The following is an 18,322-nucleotide window of genomic DNA, read 5'->3' as shown; positions in this document are numbered from 1 at the left end:
AATGAACGCTGGGAGGCTAAAGATATTCTTTCTGAAAAATATCCCTGTGCTCAATTTTAAGAGAAAAAAGTGAAACACAATTTTTTAGTTTTTAAGACCCCTGCTGTCTCTAGTGTCATTTTCTCATTTTATATTTGAGAACTTAGAAAAAGAAAAAAATCCACATTTTATTAAATCAAGGAATTGAGAAAGTCCGTTACTTTCTTAAAAACATTCTAATTGCTCACAGGAGTAATTTCCTGCAATGTTGTCCACTTATTTATATGACAAAAATACTAGCTGGCAAACCAAATGCCTAAGTAACCACTTCCAAGCCATTTTTTTAAAATACACTCACACATTCATAACAATAAACACATATACCTTTCACCTTCCTCCTGGATTTTCTGTTTAATTGGCAAGTTATGGCACTGACAAGGAATGAACTACCAGTGATTCCTTTGGGGTCATGTGTCTGTAACTCCTCTGAAGTCCCATGTAGGGCCCATTATCACCAATATGGCTCCTTATCCATTCCTACCCATGCTGCCTAATGCTGGGATATAAATCTCTTCCCTGAGCGGGCACAATTAAAGAGGGAACTTATGCTTTCTCCTTCTTTCAGCTCTCTGTCTATCCCTTCAAGCACTACCTCTTGCCTCCAACTCCAAAGGAAGAGAACTTGTTCCTCTAATTATCCAAGTGCAGGACTTATATTGGACCAATTCACTAAGAGTGATTATGCCCTGAAACCAGAACCCTCAGCAGTTCTTCCTGCCTCCATCCATGTGTCCTACTAAATCAAGATGAGCCCAGGGCTCGCCTTCTTTCATCACAGCTAGAACCACTTAGTGCACTTGCTCACTCTTACGCGCTTTCTTTCCATCTCTCTCCACCTCTATCATTCCTTCCCTTCTACCTCCTTTGCTCAAGATCATAAGAACTTTAGATTTGAGAGCAATAAAGTAGGAAGCCTCTTGTAATCTCAGAGCTCAGTAACTTTCTAGTATAACTTTATAAAACAAAATTAGTAGATGTTTATCAAATATTAATAAAGTAGTATCCTGATTCTCTTCTGGCCACTATTTCCCATTGTGTGCTCCCTCTGCAAGGATCTCCCAAAGAGAAAGGTGGTTGTTAAGATTCCCAGCCCATGTTCTGAACATCTACATGGCAGCACTTACTTTCTGTCCCTTTAATTCTGCATTGACTGAACTATGATAGCAACCAATCATGATATTTTTATTTATATAACACCTATTATTCTCAATTTCACAAATACTACCTTATTTGAGTCTTTCGTAACCCTATGATATTTGTACAATGGAGATCATCAACTCCACAATTACAAAGCAAAGGCTAAGAAGAATTAAGTGGCTCACTCAGTGAGTTTACAGAAGGTCAAGGCTAAAGCTGAGAGCTCTAATTTGCAAGTTAGGACATTTCCCTCCATGTATGATCATTGTCTCTGTGTTCACTTACTTCTAAAAGGGAAAAAAGAGCTATTCAGGAAACACATCTAAGGAGCATTTGGGGCTTATGTGAATATAAGAGACGTTCACAAGTGTATTACATGTGTATCCTATGTTTACATGAAACAGAAAATAAAAGATATGTGTGTCATTATTTCATCTAGCATAATTTTAGCTTTCTTATTATTTTCAGAACTAAACTTATATATTCTTCTACTTATTAGGAATTTGCACAATAGCTAGCATCCTCATAAGTCCTTTCTAATGGCTGTTTTAGTCTAACAACCTCCTTTGTCTCTATAGCATGAGCAATATACTTTTTTTAAATAAAAACAAAACAACTTTATTTAACAAAGACAAAACAAGTTATTTACAGTAGTTGTTTGCTCAAATAACTGAATGGGACAACTGCTTCTCTTCCAGGTGTATTTTATAACCAACTCCAAGCAGAGGCTGCCCCACCCCCAGACACCTCATTTTACTTAAGAGGGGAATGCCAAACAGAATTCAGCAGCATGGCTCCCTCACCCCTCACCACCTCCCCTGCTCAGCTCTCTGTGGGAAGGGAAAATCCCATTCAGCCCAATATACAAGTCCCCTGCTACAGAGCACCCTGCAACAGTCACAATGGACCTGGGCTTGCTCATAGACCTGGCTGGGTTGGACAACATGGGCAGACAGCAGCTTCAACTAGCTCCGAAGCTGCCATGTTTACCCTTTACCAGCTAAGCCTCAGGATCTGAGGACCCCTGATCCCCTGGGGCAGAGGAAAAAGGGGCTGGAGGAGGTGGAGCAGAAGGTTCGGGAATCTTGCCCACCCAGAGAGCAGAACTCCCTTTCAGTCAAAAAAAAAAAAAAAAAAAAAAAAAAACTATTCCCACTCTCACAAGCAAGGGATGGGCCAAGCCACTCAAGAGAGGTGGGGGAGCCTTCTTGAGGGCACCAGGGTCTTCCTAAAAGGACAGAGGATGTGTTCTGTCTTTCTTCTGGCCAGGCCCACCCAAGTCAGTCAACACCCAGGAACCCCTTCCACTTGTGCCCAACCTGGCAATTTCAGCAAACTACAGACAGGCTTCTGGTATAATTTTTGGCCCAGTAACATTATTAAGAACAAAAATATGCTGGCTAATAAATATCTAAGATAAGTCTTTCTTAGAATATATAAAGATGGGGTATACTGCTGTTGAACACTATCAGCAATGAAACAGCGGAAAAAAAAAAAAAACAAAAAACGGGAGATGAAGACCAACTATGGTATGTTTCACTGGGAAATTCAGGCACGCCCCTGCAACTCCAACTTACAGAAAGGTGAAACAAAGATACTCAAAGCTACAGTATCAAGCTGTTAACCCATTTTCAGCCCCAGCTGTAGGCATTACTCCCTGCTTCCTCCAGGAATACCTTTCTGCCTTGGTTGTGGGAAAAGCTGCCTACTGGAGGAGCTACAAGGGCTTCCTGACCAGCAGATGGCTCACTTCTCTCCAAGAAGGGGATGCTAAGAGCTTCTGATGTTCTAGCCAAGTTCCTAAAAGGATTCAGGACTCAGGCTGTAGACAAAGCCTTGAAGAACAAAGAAAGGGAAAACATTAAAATGAAAGAAAAAAAAAAAACCACTGTCTTAGTCTAGTTTACATCCCATACCCCCCCCCATACAGTAAAAACAAAAATTTCTCTGGTTTTCTCATTTTCTGCTCTAAATCTAGGTTTGGTCAGATTGGGCTCTCCTTTGGCTGTGGCTTTATTCCCTTCAGTGACTAATGCAAAAAAAGCCAGTGCCCATGTGTTTTTCCTCCCTGCTTTTTTTCCAGAGGTGGCAGCAGGTGATGGTGGTAAACCAATACCAAAACAACCATTTGGAATTTTGTGCTACTGCAGAAATTTAGCTGGTCCCCAAAATAACAAATATGCCTTCCTTATACAACAATCCTCGGTTGCAGTGGTGGATAATTCTCAGTTTATCAGACTATCATTCAATGCTGTCATTCCCCACACCTGGGATAACTACTGCTATTAATGCAAACCACAGCAAAAAGGAAAAACTTAATAGTTTAGCAAACACCTAAACATTCAACTGGAGTCGGTCCTGTTACGTCTGGTGAGTTCCGTTTTTGTCCATATTTATGAACTTGGAATGTCCACACCTGGCTTGACAGAAAGAGGCACAGCTTAGAGGCAGCTTGGAGCCAGAGAGGTCTGAACTTGGCAGGTTTCCTGAGCCCAGCCCAGGACAGCAGGCTGGAACAAGTGTCCTGGGGTTCTCTGGAGAAGCAGCAGCGGCACCATGCAAGTCTCCAATCCCTTAGTCTTGTCACTGAGGAGGCCCGGAGAAAGGGCAGAGTCAGCATAGGAGAGGTTCCCATCATAATGCAGTGACGCCAGAGGGCATCTTCCTGCTAAAGACCTCTGGACAGAGGAGATGATCCTGATGCTTGGCAGTGATCCATAGAAAACCCTCTGTAGGTAGGAAGTGAACCAGGAACCCAGGATAGCTGGCTGTAGCCTTGAGCACCCCTATTGGCAGATGCCTACTTCCGGTTCTCAGAGACTAAAGGGGTGAGAGTGTGCAGAAATGGGGGTGCTGGGTCCTGCTGCTTCTGAAGCACCATCTCAGCGGCCCTCTGCAGCACCACCTCCACCAGCAGCTGGAAGCTGCTGAAGTCCTCCTTGTCCTGCTCTGGAGGTGTGGGTGGTAGTGTGTTGAAAAGTCCACCTGTGGGGCTCCCAGCCTCACCCCTGGTCAGTAAGGTTAGTGTACCCCCTGGAGTGACTAGGGGCTTAGGGGGCTCTAGCTCCCCTCGTGGGAAGGGAGCTGCTGCCTTTTCCCCCTGGCCTGAGTGGAGCGGCACAGAGCACACAGGAGAGCACATTGGTGCGGGCTGGTACAGACACAGCCAGCACTGAGGGGCTGTTACCACGGGGAAGGGCTACATCTGAGGCTTTCCCCCCACGGCGGGAAATGGTGAACTGATTAGGGTCTTTGCCATCCTTCCGCAGCATCTCGGGGAGGAGCCACCGCCGGGCATTGATGAACCAGTTACATATCTGCAGCACTGAGAGGTTGGTCTGTCCGGAAAAGCTCAGTTTCTCTTGCTCAGAGGGGTAGGCGTTGTAGTGGTGCAAGTACAGCCAGTCCCGGAGGATCTTCACTGACTCCTTGGGCAGGTTCCCCCTGCACTTCCTCTCGCCCACCAGGGACAGGAGACCTTCATCCTCACCTAGATCGCTGTCAGATGTGGTGGCTAGGGGCGAGGCTGGACCTCCAGTGAGCCTTTTGGATTCTACATTATCCTGCCTCCCAGGTGTCTGAGGCCCAAGAGGAGTCTGGAAACTCTAATCACCACGGCCTGCAGCAACCCATGTAATATTTGCTGAGCACCAACTATGTACCTTCTCCCGGCAGCTTTCCGGCCCACGGGGCCTCGGGCGGGGGGCGGGACGTCCCGGCCAGGGGCGGGGGACGCCCTGGGGCTTGCGCCGAGTACCTGCCCGGTCTCAGCAATACACTTTTAAAACAAAGAAGTGTCATAACTAATAATATAGAAGTTTACCCGATTTGTTTTGGCCCTAGTACTTATCTACCAAATACTACTTTTAAACTAGAACTGTACCACTGAGTATTCCCCAAATAAAGAAAACAATGATGAGATAAAATAGAGGTCTCCAGATATCTTCATCGGGTCAATAGACAAGTCAACTTTGGATGATCAGCATAGAGATCTACATCAACATTTTGGGATAAAAGCAAGCCCCTATAGTGTTAAAAATTATTCTAGCTCAAAATAATAAACTAACTATGGTTACTAACAGTACCAGTCTACACACAAAGGACAGCCAGATGGTAGAGACTGAGCAAAGGGCCAATAACAACCACACTAAGCAGACTTAGCAGGTAATGAAGCTTCAATCAACCGACATGAAACCAAACCAAGTTTACTCCCATAGAGAGGTTTAGTTTGCCAAGTTCCTGGTAATAAATACTGCTCTAAAATGAGCAGACCAGTGCAAGTGTTGATAGACCCATGAGATCTGGACCAGCTGTCAGACACTGTTTTAATACACAGAATATGTGCTCCATTTGGCTAAAGGATCTTTCCAAATTTGCATGGACCCTTAAGAAGTGTTACAATCAAACATCTGGGTCTACAATCAAAGTTGTAAAATGAATTCTACAGCATTTCCATGAATTACATATGGCACTCCATCTTTTCATCAGTGGCAAACCTTAGATGCTTACAAGATGCAAAGGGGGCTCTGACTTCAGAGACCTTGGCCAAGTAACATAACCTTGAACTAAACTAATTCCTCTACGTGCCTTATTTTGTTCTGGGGCTTTATTAATTCATTTCTTGATTTTTTCCCCCAGCAGATCTTTAATGGAGCATCCTCTACATGCCAGCCACAGTTAAAGGAAATGGGGAGGCAGAAGGCAGAAGTCAGTGAACAGACAAATGGCCCTACCATGTGGAACTTACATTCAGGTGGAGGGGTTGTGGGGAGAAGAGCAAACAAAAAACAAAAACAAGCAAAATGTATAGTATTGACTATGATGACTTCTCTATATGGAAATAGTGCTCTGTCAACACAAATGTCAACACAAATGGAAGGAAGATAGGGAGTGTAAGAGTAATGATATGTTTCCACTTTAAATGTAAGGGACTCCTCATTGCTGATGTGGCAAAACTGAGAATATCTATCTTATTGTGTTGGAAAACACTTAAGTGAAAAACTTAAGTGAAAAGAGCTCATTCTTCATTATGATTGCACTGTTCTGATCTCCTAAGATAGTCGTGACTTACCTGAATGCCCATGAGGAAGTACTACATGTTACACAAAATTAATCAAAATTTCTTTCTGGGATCTTATTAGTTTTCCATTAGGGAAGTAATGAGAGGCACCACCATTTGAAGAAAGATTATTGAACTAGAATTTGGGGCTTTTAGGATCTAGTCTCCACTATGTATAAATCCTTTCATCACTTTTTACCAAAGTAAATATTTTTGTTTGTTTTAATGGCTCTCAGAACATTTGGTCAATGAGGTATATGATATGAAAACCACAAATTAAATTGGAAAGAAAAAGACTTGGAGAATACAAATGAAAGAATTTGTCGAGTAAGATGAGAAGCAAATAAAACTATTCAGAAGAAAGGATACAGTGGGTCAGAATATGAAGAATGGAGATTTTAAAAAAATTTCCTTGACTGGAACCAAAATAACAAGACTAGTAGCATATGATGAAACAAAGAATGTAAACCAGAGCCTGCTGAAGGATCAACATGAGGACATAAGGACCTAAAACTTCAATGAAAAAGGAGACTGTTACTCTATTTATATAGAGAAAATAACATCATTTAAGTAACAATCAAAAAGAGAATTTGAGAAGTACATTCCAAGAGTAAAAGCAAAAATTTTCGGAGTCAAAGATAACACAGAGTAGACTGGGATAACATCAAACTAATTTCTAAAAATGGTTTAGTACTATTTTCTGTAGTTTTCAAATTTTGTGATTGGCATTTAATATCTTTATAATCAGAAAGAAACTTTAATGATATACATATATGTATATATACTTACAAAACAGCATGATGGCAGAAGCAAAGAAGAAGCTTGAACTAAGAATTGAAATTAAGTCATTGCCCTGAGGTTATGTTCTGATGATCATCTACTCCTATTAGAAACTTTTTGCATAAAGGAAGATTGCAGCTAGAATCCTGTTCAGTTGTTTTAGAAGTTTCTGCAGTATAGAGAATTTTTGCAATAGAAAGGGTAGTATAAGAAGAGATCAGAATCAGTGGTAGGAATAGATCCAAAAAAGGGCCATTAGCCTAATCATCCCAGCAAAAAAAAGGGGTTCATTAATGTCCAAGGTAGAAAAGATTGGTAACTATCACTAGAAAGACATTTTTAAATCAGTGATTTTTACATTGTGAGCAAGATAAATTTTCCAACCAAACTTCATTTTCAGGCCCAGCATAAACATCAAAGAGTGTCTAATCCACTGTAGTAGAAGAGCCTAGTAGCCCTCCTTCCCAAGTCTCTCCCAGCTCCTAAAGCTGCTCAATAGCAGCACTTCTATGGAGTTCCAGGCTCAATGGAACATGACTTGGAAGCTGTTGGCTTTAAGTCATCTTCATATACTGTATTAGAATTTTAATTTGCTGTATGGGGAGGAAAGATTCATGTAAAATATATATGTAGTAATATAAATATAACTCATATCTCAGTCACACATGTCCAGGTTTACTGAGGGCTCTCTGAACCTGGCTAAAAGCATCCAACTGGAGTCACTATTCTCAGTACACAAACACCTAGATCACAGAACTGGCTGGCTTATACAGCCCTGTTCCATAGGTGTCAACTAAATAATACCATCCTCTATATATAGCTGTTCCTTGGAGATCAAATTCAAGAATGCTCTGTGAAACCCAGTGACTAGGTTATCTGAAAGCCAAGAACAACTTGGTAAAGTGAAAAAAGCAGAAGTAAAACCAAGAAAGGCCAAAGTAAATCTAAAGCTAAAAGAAACTTTCGTCTAAGTACACTGTATATTAATCACTTACTGTTCTTTGATTTTTGTTTTTGTTTTTGAAAGAAGGTCACTATGTTGTTCACACTGGTTTTCAACTATGGGCTCAAGTGCTCCTCCCACCTTGGCCTCCCAAGTAGCTGCAACTACAAAAATATACCACTACACACACCTGGTTTGTTTTTATTTTTAATTTATCTAGTTTGCTATTGCTTTTTGCCTTACTATGTTCCATTTAGATGTTTTAACCAAAAAATGTACCTTAAAATCTGCATATATGATTTTCCCTGAATTGGTGGAGTACAAAGCCTACTGATATGCATTATGGAGAAGTCTACTGAGATCATGGGACAGGGGCTCTGATAAATGATCTCCAAAGGACTCTGAAATAAATAGGCCCCAAGCCTCAACTATAATTCAATAGCAATGTATGGTGGAAATGAAATCATTGCTATGTATTCATTTTATTTGACATTTTTTATGGATTAAGGAAAATAAGAACAGATCATTACTTTACATGCAGACAAGTCAGGAGGAAAAAAAATGAGTTAGTGATACTTTAGGAATCAATTCTTTGAACAAATTGAATGATTCTTTCTATGAATTTATACATTAAAATATATAAATAAGAAATGAGTGAGAAATCAGACACTTCTTCCAGACTCTGGTTGAGATTTTTAGAGGAGTGCTTCAAGGTCTCTAATCACCCCTTTTTTCTCAACAGCAAAACCGTGTTTCTTTGTTGACCACCAAGATTCTGAGACCCAGGACAAAGACATCTAAGCTTTTAAGGAATTGGAAACTGAGTAGTGTGGGTTGGGAAGAAGAGCTGTTGTTTCTGTCTTTCTAATGAAATCTCTCAGAGGGAAATCCCCTTCCTTTCAAATCAAAACCAGAAATGAGAAAGATTGCATTTATAAAAAAGCTTTTAAACCATTGTCTTGTTACTGTGAAATGGGAGACTCCTGTCAGATTTTCTAGGAATAAATTTCACCAGCTGGTTCAGGCCTTTGTAGTTCACATGTTTTGCAGGCAATAGCTGGATCCCATCCAAGCACTGAAATGACAAAAAACTCATCTTTCACACAGGCTGCCATGATGATAGACTCTGGAGAACTGGAGGGAGAGAGAAGAAAGGTGTGGTGGGATCGCTGAGCAGCGGTGGTTTTACAGAGCACTGTAAAGGGCTTTATGGTTCCATTACCAAAGGCAGCACTGGGAGGAGGTGCTGTCTGGGTTCTGAACAACACTAAGGACATGCCTCACTGGGGCTCAGGGCCAGAGGTCCCTGCACCACAGAGTGTGGATGTAAGAAAACAGATCTTCCTGCTTAGCTACACAAATTGTTGCTGCACTCTTTACATTCAACTTCTCATGGGACCCTTAATAAATACCAGGAAGAAACAAGAGGGAAAATACCACCTCTTTTTCTCTAGAAGACAGAAGTATCTGATTTCTTTCTTTAAATAAAGTCTCCAAATGAAAAGTAGGAAAAATAAAATTTTAAATCTCAGAAGGTTTTCCTCTCATGTCTCTTTGGTGATTTGAATCTTTGTAGTTCAGTTTTGACTTAGTCTCATTTTCCAAGGGTTTCTTCAGAGGTTTTGTTCAAAGGAGCAGCACAAAGGATCTAGGGAGAAAGAGGTAGGAGAAAATATTTTTTTTGAAGTGCTACCATTTGAACTCACAAATGTCAATCAATCACAGAATCTCCCCTAGCCAGCTTATTTTGGTGGTCAGATTTCACAAGGCCTGTGTAGAAAGCAATTAGCAATTGAAGGAGATGAGAAAAGGAAAATGTATCAAAACTCACTGAACGAATGAAAAATAAAAGTCAGTGTTCAGGGGAAAAAAACACTCTTAAACAAGAGTTTGACAAGATGCTCACCTTGACCAAATTTTTCCAGGCTCCCCTGAGCCACCTTTGTTGACTAGGCTCCGTCCTTTGGCATTCCTCAAGAGCCCAGTTTTGGGGGGTGGGTTTTTTGAGGTGCTGAGAATTGAACTCAGGTCTTTCACACTGAGCTACATCAACATTGTAAAGTCACTAAATTGCCCTGGCTGAGCTCAAACTTGTGATCCTCCTGCTTCAGCCTCACAGTGTTGGGATTTCAGGTCTATGCCCTCACACCATCAAAGAACCCAGTATTAACAAGAACCCTGATAAGCCAGTTTAAAGTCTCTACATTCCATATCTGATTATTCTCAATACCTGACCAAATTTCTCATCTTCCACCATTGGTATCTGATCACCCTTTCTGCCTTTGGCACAAATCTGGTAAGTTGATTTAGCCAGAATCTCCCTTACCCTGGATGCTTTTTCTTAGTCATTTTCCATCCACTGACCCTACCCTACTTCTTGACTCTGAATTCCCTCTTACACGGGCTGTATTCAGAATTGAGGCCTATGTTGAGAATGGAATTCTCTGCTGAGATCTCTTTCCTCCTATTACAGTAAAATATTTTTCACCGCATTAGTTACTGTCTGGGTTTGGGTTTTCTTTAACAAGCTTATCCTTTCCATAAGTCTTCTTCATAAAAAACTTGATTATCTGATTTATAGACAAGACCATCCCTTTATTCACAGAATGGAAGGAGTCTAGCTTGCAATGGCTATTTACAGATATCTGACACAGAAACTGTTTTATAAGCTAAGAATGTTTATTGCACAGAACTGGTTGTTTCAGCTCAGTTTCAAGAAGCAAGCACAGGATCCCAGACATTGCAATTAATATACGTAAGTGACATGAGAACAAATTGTAAGGATCACTAGTATGAAGAGTCTCCCGGGATTTCTGAATGGAACTATTCCTCGGGCCTAGAGTTTTCTCCTACAGAAATCTAGCATTAGCAGTCCTTTTGGTATCGCCTCTCTCTGTATCTAGACCTTAAAGACCCATCTATAGAGTCACTACATACTAAATGTTCCTATTGAAAGGGAGATCACTTTTCAGGGTCTTTGTTTTACAAAACTGGGAAATGACACTCCCAAACTTTTACCACTGCTCCCTGACAGATAGTAAGGCCTCCCATAAGAGTTATGCATTACATTTCCAAACAATCAAAGTTCCGAAGGAGAGACAAAAACAGAGGAAGAGAGCTTAATTCCAAAATATAGTCAAGCAATAGGCAACTTCAATGAATGAAAATGGGTTGATAAATTATTCAGTCACATAGAAGTCAAAAGACCAAGTTATTTGATTAAAATCTATCCACTTTCAATGGGTTTGACTCCACTACTAAAACTCCATGTTTAATCAAAAGACAAGTGTTCAAAGTAAAAAAAAAAAAAGAGAGAGAGAGAGAATAAGCATGGTTAATATAAAATTAGAGGAAGTAATACTGAGAAAATAATTTTAAAAGCAGGACATCAGCTCCATCTAGGTGACATTCTAAAGGAATAATATAGCTAAATCTCTTGAGTGCCCATGATACGACAGGCACTGTCTAATTCCTTTACATGAACCAACTCATTTAGTCTTTGCAACAACCTGTTTGATAGTCATTAACTATATTTCAAAGAAAAAGAATCAGAGTTCAGAGGGGTAAAGAAATTGCTGGAAGTTTCACAACCAGTATTTCTCCCCAGGCCAGGTAACCACTACATTACACTGGGCTCCAGAGGAACATGCAGATGCAAAAGTAAAACACTGGCACTAACCTCTGTGGGGAAGAACTGCATAAGACCAGGTCAAAAGATAGAACAAGGTCAGCAGTTCTTATTTTTCATTTTTTTTATTATTTGCAAGCTGAATTTACTTTTAAAGACATTAACCTCATAAACAAAGCTATGTGCTTTAGGAGGATACCATTACCTTTATCATAATTTGACTTTATGTTGAAAACAGACTAAGCTAAGTTTAGGGTGATCAGGACCCAGAATAATGATCTCCCAGAATGGTGCATCAAGCAGTTCTTATTTTTCTAAAATCAAAAAAAAAGACTATGAAAAAAGTAAAGAACCTCATGAGTCTGATATCAAATCTCAGGAAGCATTTGTCTAAACAGATGGTTTATATTCTTAGAAAAGAAAGCAGTAAGTATTAAGTACTAAGTACTGAGTGCTAAGTACCAGCCCAGGCTCATTAAGGACAAGTCTTGCCTTCTGACAGTGTCATCAAAATGATAGATCAAGGGAATTATAGAGATAGAGGGTATCTGAGTTCAATAATACACTGGCAATGTCCATATTGATATTCATTAAAACATGATAAATAGGGTTAGTTGAAGAAATATTCCCCCAGAGAGTTAATAAGCAGATATCTGTCAAATAAAAAGGAGGTCTGGACTGGCACAAAGTTCTTGATTAATCCTATTCTATTTCTATTTATGATTAGGATAAGATATACTTCCAAAGACAAAGATATCAGTGTTGGGAGATATCACAAATAGAAAGAATAAGTGTAATAAACATTTTAAAACAATTTTTGATAAGCTGGAATAATGTATTTAAACTCATGAAACAAATAAAAATATTACACCTAAGTATTAAAGAAAAAAATCAATTGCAAAGGTACAGAGTAAAGAATTGCCTTAAAATAGCTCACTCGAAAAAGACCTCAGGGCTTGAATGGATGAACCTGAGAACAAGCCCACAGCACAAGACCACTGTCAAAAGAACTACTGTAGTCTTGGGCTAAACATAGAGAAATTTATCTGTCATTTTTATGTGCTTGGATCATACCAGGACTGCTTTCACATTTGAGATGCATGCTGGAGTACATTCAGAGGAAAATACTCAGTAACACAAAAGAGCTAGAAAACATATCAGAAAGCATAGTTGGCAGTGCCCATAATTTATCATGTGCCAAACTTAACTTACTATTCTCCTCTCAATATGTTTTTCCTCAAGTATGCACTATCTTTTCTTGCTTAATGATGTCTATCCCTTCCTTCAGGCTAAAAACCTAAATAATACCCTACCACAGTTTATCCTATTATTAAGAACTGATCCTCTATCTTGTCAGTTCTCCAATAAACCCATTTTTCCCCATCTACTTTGCCTTAAATGTACCTTTTCTTCATGACCAACTTCACTTCTTGTTGCTCCTCTCTGTACACTCTGCATTCCCTAATATTTCATTCATATGATGAGAACTATAAATCAGCTCTACTGTCAGAGGAGTGAGTCTGGAGGGTGTGGTGCAGACCAGATGGGTAAGGCTTGAACCATTGCTTACAGGAAGTACTCTCCTGTGCAGCCATGGAAGTGTCATCAAATTGCCTGCTGCAGGGAGCATAGTTGAGTCGTGGCAGCTGCTGCTTGTCCAACCCTCCCATCTCCTTCATGCATAGGTCACAACAGAAGAAGAGCACCAAGGCAGAGGCAAACCCATCCTAGAAGGAAGGAAGACTCTAATCAACAATTTAGGCTTGAGATCGCCCAATCAGCCTGGATTAAACTATCTTGGGACTGTGCATCCGTGTAAGAGTCTTCCTATCCTATTTCTCTCCCTGTCTGTATACTATAGCCTGAGGCCCCGCCTACCTCTTGCTCCCTTCTCCAAGCAGTTTCTTTCATATATACTTGCATCTTATCTACTTCTAGGTAGGCAGAACTAACACAACTTATACATGCCTTATAGTTCTACTTTTTGCCCATTTTCTCTAATATCTCTTCATCAAAGCCTTATTATCACCATGTCAACATATTGCCTTAAAAATTATTGCAGAGGCACCTCTCTTTCAAGAATGTACTCAGAAGAAAAATATGTCTCTTTTCCCCATGTGTGGTTTTGAATATAGTACTGTGTCATACCTCCACGTTCTTATTTTTACTGAAAATACCCTTAGTCTGTTCCTCATATTACAGACTTCTAGTCATCCTTCAATGCCCAGCTCCATCATCCTCTCCTCTATGAAGACTTCCTCGAGCCAACTAAAAATATTTGGTTGGCAACTACCACAATTTTGGCTCCATGTTTCTTATTACATCTTCTACTATCATACTATCCTTCTTAATCAATATTAAGCCTTAACCTACTGACTGCCACACAGTCAGTGCTCAGTACTATTAGTTGAAATAAACAAATTATTAAATCTGAAAAAGATAAGACTTAATGAGCAAATAATTACCTTAAAGTAACTGAAGCATTGTCATCAGACAATCAGATCTTGTGGTATTTCAAAGACACTCTCAATAAGCACTTTTGTATGGTACAAGGGAAAAGATGGAAGTTGGAGAGCAATGGAAACTTTTTGTTGTTGTTGTTAAGGGAAACTTTTTTTAAAAAGCATAAACTATATTTCCTTGCTCCCAAGATGAGGTTACTGTGTTCTGAAACAGTTTTATTCAGTGAGGCATAAGAACAATATAGATCCACTCTGATCTAGAAATCCTTTTTAACCATTATCACAGGTTTTAGAAGAAGTCAGATAAATAGCAAAGATCTTTTTATTGGGTAGTAATGGTGCATAAGGGTAGCATTTTTATTTCTTAAGCAATATTAGAAAAATGGTTTAAAAGTACCAGCTCTCTCCCTGATAACGTTAATCCTAAAGTACAAATTCCAATTTTGTCTCTCTTCTCTTTGACACTAATCCTAGGCCAAGTATGGATTATTCCTGAAATTTAAATTCTTCACCAAAAAAAGGCAACAGAAAAAAATATTGATCTTCTGCTCAAAGTTTCTCAGAAAAAGGCAATAACTTACTCCATCAAAATATTTTCTCAGGTAAAATATTTTTTTGCTTGGAGGACTGATACTTACCTCTACTTGATTCCTATCTTGGTAGGGCTCTTTTAGGAGTTTCTTTCACCAGTAACAGTAACCCTTTTCCTACCTACCCACATAAATTTCCTCCTCCTAGATAAATTTAAGTACAATTATAAAGAATTTCTGCCAAATCCCTGGGGAGAGGAGGTCAAATATCAAAATGGCTCCCCAGTGTTAAAACAGGCACATACATAAAATGACTGTATTGGAACGTAAAGTACTGGCTCTATTCTCTCACTGTTGCCTGAAGTTAACTTTTATAGATCAATGTCTGCATGATTATTTTGTTTTCTCTTTTGCATGTCTCACAAGGGCAGGTAGAGTTTCTGTCTGTTTTGCTAATTCCTATCCCTACTGTAGGCTCTCATAACTGTGAATGACTGGTTGAAATAAAAACTAGTACAACCATTATGGAAATCAGTATGGAGATTTCTCGAAGGACTGAAATTAGAAATTCCATACAATCTAGCTATCCCCCTGCTAAGTATCTTCCCCAAAGAGCTTAAGTCATCATACTACAATGATATTTACATAACAATATTTATAGCAGCACAATTTGTAATAGCTAAATCCTGGAAGCAGCCTGTATACCAATCAACAGACAACTGGATAAACAAAATATAGTATCTATATATAATGGAATACTACTCAGCTATAAAGAATGACAAATTTAGGCATTTGTAGGAAAATGGAAGCACATGGAAAACATAATGTTAAGTGAAATAAATCAGACACACAAGCTTGAATACTATATGGCATCCCTCATTTGAGTAAGGCAATGTACAAAGAAAGAAAATGGAAAAAAATGGATAAAAAAGGACAAGGGGACAGATTTCACACAATAAGAAAATGGTCCAAGGGAACAGGAGAAGGGGAAGGGGAAGGGAAGGTGAAATGAGAGGAATAAAGATATGCCATGTATAGCAACCTATTAACTCTAATGGATGTAAATATTATAAGCCATAACATGTGCTAAGACAAATAGCATCAACAGGTATTAAAAAGGTGATTGGGGAATCAGAACGGGGGTAGGAGGTTTTTTAAAAAGCTCTTATAGGGCCAGGGATTTAGCTCAGTGGTGCCTCCACATGCTTCTCAAGCACAAGGTCCTGAGGTCAATCCCCAGTACCAAAAGAAAAAAAGCTCTTATGGGCTGGGGATTTAGCTCAACAGCACAGCGCCTGCCTTGCAAGTACAAGGTCCTGAGTTTGATCCTTCTACAAAAAAACCCCTCTTATATGTACATCTAACCACTCCCCAAATGATCGTCAACTGCATGAATTACAAACACATACTAATAAAATAAAACAAATTGAAAAATAAAAAATAAATAAATATAAAAGAGTGAAAGCCCTAGAGTACAAAACAATTATAACTCTCCAAACTGAGACAGGACAGGAAACATGTTTGTGGATGAAATAAGATGTGAATTGTCTCCCATTCTATTTCTTCTCCAGCAATATCAACAACATTGTTTTGACATGATAGGAAGGTGGAACAAGGGTATTACAGCTTGGATTTGAAATGGCCCCCAAACTCATGTCCTAAAGGCTTGGTTGAAAGCTAAATGGACTTTTGGGGTTGTAATTAGGTCAAGAGGATGCTAACTTCATCAAGTGGGTTAATCCACTGATGAGATCATAATTTGATGCCATTATTGGGAAGTAATAAAAGCAGAAAGTGGAGCTAAGGAAGCACCACCTTGAAAACTATCTGGTTCCAGCCTCTCTCTCTCTCTCTCCCCCCCTCCCTCCCTCCCCCCCTCCCCCACTGTGGAGAGCTGCGTGTGCCGCGCCTTAAAGATGGCGCTGGTTTCCGCCTTCCGCCATCCCGACGGCGAGAGCTCTTTATGATAAACAACTCCTTATTTGGCTGTGATGTGTCTGATGCTCTGCCCCCTCTTACGTGTACCTATCCGCATTCGCCACATGACTATCCATGATTGGTTGGTTCAGGGGTACTTATTCTAGGGACGGGTGCTCCCCAGGGGTAGAAGAAAAAGAATGTTAAGTTTTCCTGAATAAACTGCTAGAAGAAGAGCGTTGGTGTTGCGTCGTCATTGCTGGTCAAAGGCGAACGCGACAAGTGGTGGCCCGTACGGGGAACCCTCAGCTCAGAACTTCTAGCAGTCAGGGCAGCGCGCTGGTAAGTTCCCGAGGTAAGTTGGGACAATAAGGTCCGCGGTCATTGCGGCTAGTTGCTCTTGTCTGTAGGCAGAAGGGAGCGAAGACAAGTTCGCGGATTCGCGAACCGAAAGTAAAGTTCGTGGGACAACGAACCGAAAACAAGACATGGGCGCTTCTCATTCGCACCCAATTTTTTTGGCTCTACAGGAGCTGCTCTTATCAAAGAATTTAAGATTGAAAAAATCCATTCTACAGAGGTTTCTAAATGAGTGTGATACTGCCGCCCCTTGGTTTGCAGTATCGGGTAATCTTACAGTCCCCTGCTGGGACAAACTAGGGCGAGACCTAGACATGGCAAAGGAATGGGGAACATTAAAACCAGGAGTTATACCCGTGTGGAAACTTGTTAGGAGCTGCTTGGGGGATCATAGGTGCTCTCATGCGGTAGAGGAAGGGCAAGCAGTGTTAGAACAACTGAAAGAGGAGAGATCGGCAAAGTCAGACAATTCATCTGAGACTGAAGGCTCTAGCTCTAATAGTGAATCTGAGGCGGAAAATTTGGAGAAGGAGATTCACGCTCTTTTAGAGAAATTAGATAAGACATCGATTAAGGAAAAGAAAAAGAGGAAGCCTCCGGAGAAGGAGAAGGGAGACCTGGTTCCATCTGCTCCTCCTCCCTATCATCAGGAGGAAATGGGTATGGGCCAAGGGAGCCGTAACCGGTCACTTTGCCCGGATGTATGGCATCAAGTCCGCACAGAGCTGACTCTGGCCTGTCCCGTGTTCCAAGATAACGCTGGGTTCCAGTGCCTGTGGATGCTCCTTCTTCTATGACACTGTTTAGACAGAAAAGAGATTTTGGGATCACAGCCGCCATTGTTGCTGCGGTCTCATTGGCTGCTGTGGGAGCTACCACTGCAGCGCTTGCCATGAGCCAAGCTGTTCAGACAGCCCAAACCTTAAATAATCTTTCAGCTAATGTGGCTCAAGCTTTGGATATCCAAAAGGGAATTATTGGCCAATTGAAAGGAGGGCTATTAGTATTGAATCAAAGAATTGATTTGACCCAAGAACAAGTTGATGTATTATGGCAGCTAGCTCAATTAGGATGTGAGTGGAAAATGCAGGGTCTCTGCATTACTTCTGTACAGTATCATAACTTTACTTATGCCGCTAATCTATCAAAAGTTTTGTCTGAGTATCTTTTAGGGAACTGGACCGGAGAGTTTGACACCATGATGGAACGGCTAAGAGTGGCCATCGTCCACGTAAATTCAACCAAAATTGATCTCTCCCTGGCTACAGGATGGACATCTTGGATTTCTTCCGCCCTGAATCATCTTAAGGAATGGGCGGGTATTGGGGCGGTAGTTTGCCTTCTGATATTGACCTCTCTGGTGGGCCTGTGGTGCTTGTGCCGGATGAGGATTACACAAAACCGAGACGGGGCTATGATTATTCAAGCGCTCACAGCCATTGAGGCTGGGCAGTCCCCCCAAACATG

General features: G+C 40.5%; 1 long non-coding RNA gene and 1 pseudogene across 1 annotated transcript in view; both read right to left on the bottom strand.

Moving 5' to 3' along the window:
- The window catches only part of LOC110350066 (uncharacterized), a 153,295-nt gene that overhangs the window by 25,177 nt on the left and 109,796 nt on the right, over positions 1-18,322 (bottom strand). The gene's annotated exons all lie outside the window — the stretch shown is intronic.
- On the bottom strand, positions 190-6,259 carry LOC101699558 (homeobox protein TGIF2 pseudogene; annotated as a pseudogene).

Source organism: Heterocephalus glaber, unplaced genomic scaffold (genome assembly GCF_053883595.1).
Source record: "Heterocephalus glaber isolate CG9 unplaced genomic scaffold, H.glaber_assembly_v1.0 deba00001538, whole genome shotgun sequence".
Lineage (NCBI taxonomy): Eukaryota > Metazoa > Chordata > Mammalia > Rodentia > Bathyergidae > Heterocephalus > Heterocephalus glaber.
Note: the sequence above shows the minus strand (reverse complement) of the source record. Positions and strands in the feature narration are given on the sequence as shown.